Source organism: Muntiacus reevesi, chromosome 1, assembly GCF_963930625.1.
Source record: "Muntiacus reevesi chromosome 1, mMunRee1.1, whole genome shotgun sequence".
NCBI lineage: Eukaryota > Metazoa > Chordata > Mammalia > Artiodactyla > Cervidae > Muntiacus > Muntiacus reevesi.
In genome coordinates this window covers 194,855,302-194,866,478 of record NC_089249.1, presented here as the reverse complement: position 1 = coordinate 194,866,478, position 11,177 = coordinate 194,855,302, and positions in this window count along the sequence as shown.

The following is an 11,177-nucleotide window of genomic DNA, read 5'->3' as shown; positions in this document are numbered from 1 at the left end:
AGGCATGAAAGATCTCATACATTGTAGAGGCCCAAAGTCAAGCAGTGTCCCTTTACATTTCTTGTGTAAATTCTTTTAGTTGTATACGTTGGATCACCAATTGGTCAAACTTTCAGTTTTGTTTTGTTTTTTGTTTGGTTTTTTTTTTGTTTGTTTGTTTGTTTTTTTGCTTTTGCTTCCTCCCTCCCTTCCTCCCTGACTGTGTTTCATCACTGGATATACCTCAGGGGAAGAGGTGTCTTCTCTATCCTGGTGTTTGTCATTTTCTTCCTCTAGAGAGCCTCACATCAGTGCCATTAATGTTAGGGGTCTCTCCCCATGATAGCTGGTTGCTTTATAGGATTTAAGGACCAACAGTTTAGTTCGGATTTGAACTAATAATACCTTTGCTGACCACAGAGGTGCCATGGTGTTGTCCCCTAAAAGCTCAAGGGTAGGATCTTTGTTGCAGTACAGGTAGGGGCTACAGCACCAAAGGTACCCAAGAGTCTGGTGGTGGTGTTCCATCATTAAGTCATGTCCAACTCTGCAACCCCATGGACTGCAGCATGCCAGGCTCCTCTGTCCTCTGGTTTCTCGTGGAGTTTGCTCAAATTCATGTCCATTGAGTCACAAATGGCTACAGTCCATAAGGTCGCAAAGAGTCGAACACGACTGAAGTCGTGTGAAGTGACCTGGCATGCACACACTAGTGTTTCCGTGGTTAAGATTCTGAGCTTCCACTGCAAGGGGCACAGATTTGATCCCTGGTCAAGGAACTAAGAGCCTTCATGCCACATGCTGCAGCCAAAAAATTTCTCTAGTTTTTTAATAAAAATCTTACTCCCACAGGAAATAAAATTGCAAACTGCTAAGGAAAATCAGTTACAAGGCCTTAATAATCAACAGAATCACAAATATTCAAATCAGCTGAGATAAGCAGCCCACAGCTCAGAGGGGAAAGCTACATTCTGAAGGCTTCCCAAGTGGTAAGGAATCAGCCTGCCAATGCAGGAGATGTGGGTTTAATCACTGAGGTGGGAAGATTGCCTGGAAGAGGAAATGACAACCCAGTTCCATTTTTTTGCCTGGAAAGTCCCATGGACAGAGGAGCCTGGCAAAATACAGTCCATGAGACCACAAAGAGTCAAACATGACTGAGCAACTAAGCATGCACGAAGGTGAAACACAATCAAGCTTTGGTCTCCAGACTCCTGGTTGAGATTGAACTACTAGCCCAGGTCAGTCCCTGGAGAAGCAGGGTGGGGTCACCAGAGCAGCCACAGGAGTAATAAACTCTGGGAGCTCTGCCCACCCTTCTCTCCCTGGGGAATAATGGGGGAAAGCTCACTCTCTGGGGCTTCCATTCTCACAATGAGGAAACCGTCACCCAGATTCACCTAAAAGTTCTGACCCAAAGGACTCTCAAATTCAATACCTTCTGCCAGAGGACAGAACACGTGATTGTCACAGATTTTTTTTCCCAATGGGCAGAAATTACTTGGGGTGCACCTACATTGTGAATGTAAAGCTGTAAACCACATCTTTTCTTTTTTATTGACTGTGGCAGGTCTTAGTTCTGGTGTGTGGGATCTTCAGCTGTGGCATGCAGTATCTAGTTCCCCAACCAGGGGTTGAACCTGGGCTCTCTGCATTGGGAGTATGGGTCCACTGGACCACCAGGGAAACCCCTCAAACCTACATCTAGAAACAGGCACAAAGGAACCATAGTTACAACTTTGAGAAGGGCCTCACCAGGCCATCCCAACACCAGTGTATCCCCAGCTTTTCGAGGTTATAGCTTCTCTCAGTAGCAAGAGCTCTTCTCAGGTGGCTGTGAGCAGGAACACATCTACAAGGGAGGTTTTCAGGAAGAACCATTTGGCCTTTAAGTTCTCCCCTTTGCAGCCTCAAGGCAGGGGCTTAGCTTGAAGACACTGACCTCAGGCTCTGCTCCCATTCATGTTGCTCTGGACCAGCATTGAGATTTTAAAAGTGACAAACCCAGTGTATACATGCTAAGTCGCTTCAGTCATGTCTGGCTCTTTTTTACCCTAGAGATTGTAGCCCAGCAGACTCCTCTGTCCATGGGGTTTTTCCAGGCAAGAATACTGGAGTGGGCTGCGATGCCCTCCACCAGGGGATCTTCCTGACCCAGAGACTGAACCCATGTCTCTTATGTCTCCTGCATTAGCAGGCAGTTTCCTTACCACTAATGCCATCAGGGAAGCTCCAATAAAATCACTCAAACCCAGTGTTTATATGTAAAAAGGGGAAGAAAGTTGTAAGGCACTTTTTTTTAGTTCATCTAGAAAACTCACAATTATAAAATATCTATTCCTTTCAGAAAATGAATATGGCAGTTGTTATTTCCACTGAAAGAAATCACTTGGAAAACAATGGCACTAGAGCCCATCTAAGTGTTGCAAGTCTAAGCCTGATAGTCCATTTGAAACAACCCAAAAGAAAAGGACAGACTGTAGCAGGGGCCATCCCAGAACAGCAAGCTCCCCACCCAACCCCACCCCCACCCTGCTGCCACTCCTAGCCATGTCCTCCACCTGTGTCTTGTTTGTAGAAAAACCATAGCCTCCTAGAGCTTCCCCAAGTTCTAAAGGGTAAATTTAATCAGAGGAGTGAGAAAATGCAGAAAGAAAGGTCAACAGTCGAGCAAGACAAAATAGTAATACTTCAGCCAGTAAAGTCAAGGACTTTCATTCCTCCTCAAGTGCACGCTAAGTTGCTTCAATCGTGTCTGACTCTTTGCAACTTCATGGACTGTAGTCCACCAGGCTCCTCTGTCCATGGGATTCTCCAGGAAGGATACTGGAGTGGATGGACACGTCTTCCAGGGGATCTTCCCAACCAGGGATTGAAACCTGTCTCAGGCATCTCCTGCATTGCTAGGCAGGTTCTTTACCACTAGCACCATCTGGGAAGCCCTGCTCCTCAAGGACTATAGGTAATATTCTGAGTCATATCCTTGGAGCTGTTTTGCAGATACTGAAGCCCCCACCTAGTAGAAGAAGCTAACTGGATGCAGCCCACAAGCAAATAGACCTCAGACTGGTTGGAACCAGGTTGATGATGTTGACTCCCAAAAACATCAGAAGAATCTCCACCAGCTGATCATGCACCCCTCTCCCTCTTCCTCATCCTATCTTTAAAAATCTTTCCCTGAAAGCCTTCCAGGAGTTCAGAACTTTTAAGCACTAGCTGCCTGGACTCCTTACTTGATGCCCTGCAATAGATGCCACACTTTCCTTTACCACATCCCAGTGTCAGTAGATTGACTTTTCTCTGCAGGAGTGAATGAACCCAAGTTTGGTTCGTAACAAGACCTCAGAATAGTTATGCACACTCCCAGGGAAATAAAAGAAGGAAGAATTGTTAGCAAATGGAATGTAATAACACTGAAATCATTATTTCATTTTTCTAAAACACTCCTTTCTTGCTCATTTGAAATATGTTATTCTTATTAATGATATTTTATAAATAGAAAAGTGAGACTCAAGAGAATAATTTTTTCAAGGTGACAAACAGCAAGGGTCAGTGCTGACAGGTGAGTTTCCAAAGAAGAACCTCCACCCAAATGTCTTTCCCAAGGATGTCTGTGACCAGGAAAGATCTTAGACGGTTTTGTACAACACAGTTCCAGGTGGTTATTCTATGCTTAGCTCTCATGTAAAATAGCCACAAACAAAAAGATAAATCTTTTTAAAGTGAGCCAAACATTGACTGTGGGGAAATGACAATTAAAATATTGGGTCTGTTTGAAATGATAATGGAGAACGAATAGCTGATGACGCTGTGAATTAGAGAGGACAAGTTGGCTATGAGAAGGCAGGAGGGATCTGAAAGTTTAGGGATTTATTGCCAGCCCTAGGAAGCATTAGGCAGGAGGGACAGGTCACAGACTTGAGGTCCTACTCCTAAATTTTTGAATAATTCAAAAGACAATGAATGCCGCTTGGGAAGGGGAAAGGGACTGGGGACCCCACAGACCACACCTGCTCCCACGCGCCAACCCACTTCCACTCCCGGATCCGGTGCAGGTCTAGGCGCAACAAAAGCTTCATCTGCTGCGGAGAAGCACAAGTGAGACACGATCTCCAGCGCATCCACGCGGAGGAACAACGTCCACGCCAGGCAGAGAGTGGCCCCACGCACCTGCCCTTGATGCACTCCCTAGAGGACCCTTCGAAAGGACGCTCCCTCCCCACCACCATCACCCTGCCCCCATGGGTAACAGCAGGTGGAGGTCACGTGGCCAAACAGACCTGGCTTCCGCCCTGACCCTCCAAGGATCCTTGCGTTTAAGCTGAGCCAGCTCCAGACCTGAATGGGACACAGATGTGTAAGCAGAGAACTCAAGGCTGTTTTTAGTGAATGGACCCCTTGAGGAGCAAGCCCAAAGCACATGGGTTGCCTGGGTTAGGACAACCTGGAACAGAACGATCTCCTCCCACCAATCACAAGCTATGAGACGTCTTCATTAAATTCTTAGGTATATGCCTTACTCTGGCAGGAGACTGACTCCACATTAGTTTCTGAGTGTGTTCTTAAAGCGCTTTGAGATGTGAACAGCTGTAATATTCCCACAGCAAATTTCCTATTTTCTCTGATATAAGAAAAACAATAAAGGGTTATGTAAATGTGGGATGTACCCAGAAATGACTAATATACTTAGAGAGTCTGAGAGTTGATTGATGTTGTTATTGTTCAGTCACTAAGTCTTGTCCCACTCTTTAGGACCCTATGGACTGCAGCATATCAGACTCCTCTGTCTCCACTATCTCCCGGAGTTTGCTCAAACTCAAGTCCATTGAGTCGGTGATACCATCCTACCATCTCATTCCCTCTCATCCCTTTTTCCTCCTGCCTTCAATCTTCCCCAGCATCAGGGTCTTTTCTAATGAGTCAGTTCTTACATCAGGTGACCAAAGTATTGGAGCTTCAACTTCAGCAACAGTCCTTCCAATGAATATTCACAATTGACTGGTTTGATCTCCTTGCAGTCCAAGGGACTCAAAGAGTTTTCTCCAGTGCCACAATTTGAAAGCATCAGTTTTCAGGCACTCAGCCTCCTTTATAGTACAGAACTCTTAATGCATTTATCCATTTATTTGAAGGACTTTGTTGAGATGCAATACACATACTACATACAATGGGCCACTTTTAAATGGACAATGCAGTGGTTTTCAGTATACTCACAGATACATGCAATCATCACTGTGGTCCATCTTAGAACATTTATATCATCTCAAAAAGAAACCCCTGTACCCTCTAGCCATCAGTGTCTTCCCATCTTCCTCCTCCAGGCCCTAAGCAATCACTAATCTGCTTTCTGTCTCTCTAGGTTTCTATGTTCACTGACTTCCTATGAGTGGAATTCTATATTATGTGGACTTTGTGGTTAACTTCATTTATTTACCATAATTTTTCAAGGGATATCCAGGTATTGATACTTCATTTCTTTTTATGGCAGAGTAATATGCCATGAAATTAAAAGATGCTTTCTCCTTGGAAGGAAAGCTATGATAAATCTAGAGAGCATACTAAAAAGCAGAGACATCACTTTGACAAAGGTAGGTATAGTCAAAGCTATGGTTTTTCCAGTAGCCATGTACAGATGTGAGAGTTGGACCTTAAAGAAAGCAGAGCACCAAAGAACTGATGCCTTCAAACTGTGGTGCTGGAGGACTCTTGAGAGTTCCATGGACAGCAAGGAGATCAAACCATTCAATACTAATACCTGAATATTCATTGGAAGGGCTAATGCTGAACCTGAAGCTCCAATACTTTGGTCTCCTGATGCGAAGAACTGACTCATTAGAAGAGACCCTGATGCTGAGAAAGATTGAAGGCAGGAGGAGAAGGGGACGACAGAGGATGAGATGGTTGGATGGCATCACCGACTCGATGAACATGAGTTTGAGCAAACTCAGGGAGATGGTGCAGGACAGGAAAGCTTAGTGTGCTGCAGTCCATGGGGTTGCAAAGAGTTGGACACAACTTAGCGACTAAACAACAACAATAAAATATTTTATTGTGTGGCTATAGCACAGTTCTGTATCCACCTGCTAAAGGACATTGGATTATTACTACTTTTGACTAGTATGAAAACTGTTGCTATAAGCATTTGTAAAAAGAAAAAAAAAAAAAAACAGAAACCTCAGTTAGAGTCAGGAGACCACAAAGGGGAGCTCTCATATCCTGCAATGATAGCAGAGCCAAAGAGGAAGAAGGAGGCTTCTTTCCCTGCAAGGACTCAGCCAGTGAAAAACCATAAACTACTTTTTACTATCACCCTCATAACATCATTTTCCCTTGCAACCTCCTTCCCTTGCTCTGGGGTGACTGGCTCACAACTCACCATGGCTTCAGGTCCCGAAGTGTAATTCTCTGCCAATCCCAACCAAATAAACTCATGTTTGCTGGAGAAATATCTGACAGTTCGTTTCAAGTCAATGCATTCATGTACAAGTTTTTGTGTGGAAGTGTGTTTTTATTTCACTTTGATACATGCCTGGGAGTGGAATCAATGGGTCATGTGGTAACTCTAGGTTTAATCTTTGTGGAACTGCAAGACTGTTTTCCAAAGTGACTGCATTATTTTTTATTTTCCACCAGCAGTGTATGAGGGTTTCAATCTCACCATATCTTCAAGGATACTTGTTATTCTCTCACTTTTTTCTAGCCATTCTAGTGGATATGTAGTTGTTTCTCATTGTGGCTTTTTAATTGAGTTATAATTAGCATATCACATTATATTGAGTTGGCTAGTACTACCTTAGGGAAAAACTTGAATAAACTTTTTGGCTAACTCAGTATTAGTTTCTTTTTTTTTTTTTTTTTCATTTATTTTTATTAGTTGGAAGCTAGTTACTTTACAATATTGTAGTGGGTTTTGTCATACATTGACATGAATCAGCTCAGTATTAATTTCAACTGTACAACATGATAATTCTATATTTGTACATACTGCAATATGAGCACCACAATAAGTCCAGTTAACCTCTCTCATCACACGTATCTACCAAAAAAAATTTTTTTTCTTGAAATGAGCACTTTTAAGCTCTACTCTCATGCTCATTTGCTCAGTTGTGTCCAGCTCTTAGCAACCTTTTGGACTGTAACCCACCAGGGTCCTTTGTCCATGGGATTTTTCAGGCAAAAATACTGGAGTGGGTTGCATTTCCTCCTCCAGGGGATCTTTCCGGACCAGGGATTGAACCCAGATCTCCTGCATCTCCCACATTGGTGGGCAACTTCTTTACCACTGAGCCACCAAGGAAAGCCAGTAAATGTTGTTTAGTCACTAAGTCATGTCTTATTCTTTTTTTTTTTTTTTTTTATGTCTTATTCTTTTGCAACCCCATGGACTATAGCCTGCCAGGCTCCTCGGTCCACTTTCAAATATGCAATACAGTATTATTGACTATACTGCTGTACTGCACATTACATTCCTGTGACTTATTTTATAAATGGGAATTTGTACTTTTTGACCTCCTTCACCAATTTTGCCCACCAGCCCCACCCTCATCGTAGTTTTGACTTGCATTTCCTTGATGTGTAATCATGTCCAGAAATTCTAGTATACTTCCTTGGAAAATTTTCTATTCCAGTGTTTTTCCACCTTTAAATTGAACTATTTGGCTTTTTATTATTAACTTGTAGGAGTTCTTTATACTTCATCCAAGTCTTGACCAGATATGTAATTTTCCATTTTTTTGCCTTCTGTGGGCTGTTTTCACTCTCTCACTTTAAGAGTTTTTACTTTTGATTGTGATCACATACACATACTATAAAAATTTACATCTTAACTATTTTAAGTGTACAGATCAGCAGTGTGAAGTACATTGACTATGGAAAACCAGAGCTGTTTTCATCATGTGAAACTGAAACTCTGTACTCATTAAACAACTCCCCATTCATACCTTCCTTCAGCCCCTGAAACCACTGTTTTATTTTCTGTCTCTATAAATTCCACTGCTATGGGAACCTCACATAAGTGGGATCATGCAGTAGTTGTCCTACTTGGATAGGCTTATTTTACTTCACATGATGTCCCCACAGTCTATCTATGTTTTAACATGTGTCAGAACTTCCTTTATCATTGAGTATGTACTCACTTGCTCAGTTGTGTGGGATTCTTTGCCCGCCACACACACACACACCCCCCCCCCCCGCCCCCCGACCGCCATGGACTGTGGTCCGCCAGGCTCCTCTGTCCATGGGATTTCCCAGGCAAGAATATTGGAGTGGGTTGCCATTTCCTCCTCCAGGGGCTCTTCCCAACTTGGGAATTGAAGCGCATCTCCTGTGTCTCCTGCAATGCAGGCAGATTCTTTATCACTGAGCCACCGGGGAAGCCCCCTTTCTTATTAAATCTGAATAATATTCTATTACATGTATGCTCCATCTTATTGATCCAATCATCCTTGATGGACTCTTGGGTTGCTTCCATATTTTTGCTATTGTGAATAATGGCCCTATGAACAAGTGTACAAGTAACTGTCCATATTTTAGATTCTTTTGAGCATACACCCAGTAGAGGAATCTGTGAATCACGTATCACCTCTGTAACGTCTGAGGAACTGTCATATTGTTTTCCATACCAGAAGAATAACTTTATATTCCCACCAATAGTGCATAAGAATTCTAATGGTGTGTTCCCTTTCTTGATGGTGCCCTTTGATGCACAAAATTTATTAATATGGTGAAATCCAAAATATCTTTTTCCTCCCTCTATTTGCTTTTGGTGTCATATCTAAGAATACTTTGCCAAATCCAAGGTTATAAATATTTTCTTCTGATTGAAAGGCGATAGGATCACCTTTATCTGGTTTTTCTGGGTTTGACATCTAGAGAGGTTCTAACAGAGTAAAGATGCTGAATCTAAGTGATGGGGCAAGTGACTGCTCAAGGGGCAGCAGAGCCAGATCCAGAGTCATCTTCTAGCCCTCGTTTAGGGTGAACTCAGGTTCAGCCAAGTGCTGAGGATAGTGCCTTGCACAAATTTCAAATCAAGTTGCTGGAATAGGCAGATCCTGTGCTCACCTCCTCCCAGGGACACACCAAAACTATAACCACATATAGAACCGCCGCCTCTGAGAACTGAAGACTAGAATGATTTTCTACAGATTTTCTACACCTAAGGGTATAAGGAAAAGGCCACATTGAGAAAGGTAGGAGGCGCAGAGTCCTGGTCTAGTGAGAACCAACTGTCCCCACACTCCTGTGAGGTAAGCCACAAACAGAAGAGCTATCACAACCGCAAAGGTACCCCCTGATGAGCAGGGGTCCTGGCCCCATATCAGGCTCCCCAACCTGGGGAGCCTGCACTGGGAAGCTGAGCGCCCATAACAGCTGACTTTGAAAACCAGCAGGGCTCACATCTGGGGGAGCCCAGGAGCTATAGGAAAGAGAAGAGACGCCACTCTTAAAGGACTCATGCAGAAACTCACTCACTCCAAAGTCCATCACAAAGGCAGCAGCTTGAAAAGCACCTGGGCCATACAAAAAGGAGAGTCATCAGCTAATTTCAGGGTGTGCAGCAGAAGGGCAGGGGTCCAGTGGAACATTAGGGACAGAAGTGCTGCCAGACGTCATTTGTTTTTACTTTCTTTCCACATAGCTGGCCTGCTGCTGCTAAGTTGCTTTAGTCGTGTCCGACTCTATGCGACCCTATAGATGGTAGCCCACCAGGCTCCGCCATCCCTGGGATTCTCCAGGCAAGAACATTGAAGTGGGTTGCCATTTCCTTCTCCAGTGCATAAAAGTGAAAACTGAAAGTGAAGTTGCTCAGTTGTGTCCGACTCTTTGCAACCCCACGGACTGCAGCCTACCAGGTTCCTCCGTCCATGGGATTTTCCAGGCAAGAGTACTGGAGTGGGGTGCCATTGCCTTCTCCAGCTTGGTGCTGGTGAGCACCATTTCTACCAGTCTCCATCAGCCTAACACACACCACCTGCCCTGCCCCTGCTTTCTCCTAAGAACTCAAGAGGCCAAGTCTATGCACCAGCACCCCCTCCCCACAGCAGTTTCAGCCAGGGCCTTTAGACATTTGGGCCAGGGACCAGCTCAACATACTAAGGCCATCTGCAGCAGTCACAGACAGGTCTACCTGGGGACCAACCTCACCCACCAGCACATCTGCAACTACTGCTGTCTACCCATCACAGGAGGGAACATGCAGGGGATACCCCTGGGACACCGGCTTTGTTGACCAAGGGAGATGGCACCACTGGATCCTATAGGACACCTCCTATATAAAGCCACTCTTTCAAGGCTGGGCAACTAACTGATATACTTAGAAACAGAGTTAGGCAAAATGAAGGAACTACAGAATCTTTCTCAGAGAAACAACTAAACCAAGAGGAGATAAGAAACTTATCAGATAAAGAATTCAGAGTAACACTTGTAAAGACGTTCATCAGACTCAGTAGAAAACTGGATGAATTCAATGAGAGAATCACCAAAAGCCTAGGCGAGGTGCAAGCCTCCTTCAGCAAAGGGCTAGAATCTATAAAAAAGAAAAAATGTTTGAATTCATTTACTAAAACCAAAACTACACTAGTGGAAACCAGCAGGAGGTCAGAGAAGGCAAGAAAACAGACTGGTGATCTGGGTGACAAGGGTAGTAAAAGTCACTTAATCAGAAAAGCAAAAAGAAAAGAGAATCAAACAACAACAACAAAAAAAACAAACAAGAAAAGGGCCCATGAGGGGTCCCAACTTCTCCAGCAGGGGGAGGAGCAGCCATGGCCAAGCAGACCAGCTTCCAGAGTCATCTCCCCGCTCCCAGCATGTGCCCACCGGGCTGCAAATGTGCCCCAGAGGAAGGTCAGCTCCTCGTCGGGGGGCAGGGAAGGAGGAGCCCAAGTGGAGACCTAGGAGTCTGTCAACTAAGCCTGCTCCTGCCAAAGAGGAAATAAAGCCAAAGAAGGCAACAGGAAAGGGTGAATCTTCAGATAGAAGAGTGCAAACAAAAGGGGGAAAGGGAGCAGAGGGAAAACAGGTGGAAATGGCCACCCAGGAGACTAAAGATTTACCTGCATCAAACGGAGAGGCTGGAAACAAGGAGAGCCCAGCCTCTGACGGAGCAGGAAAGAAAGAAGTTATGTGTGAGTAATATCACACACCCGAGCCTATCAGTGGTTCCTGTCTACCTTCTTGTACAATACAAAGGATTA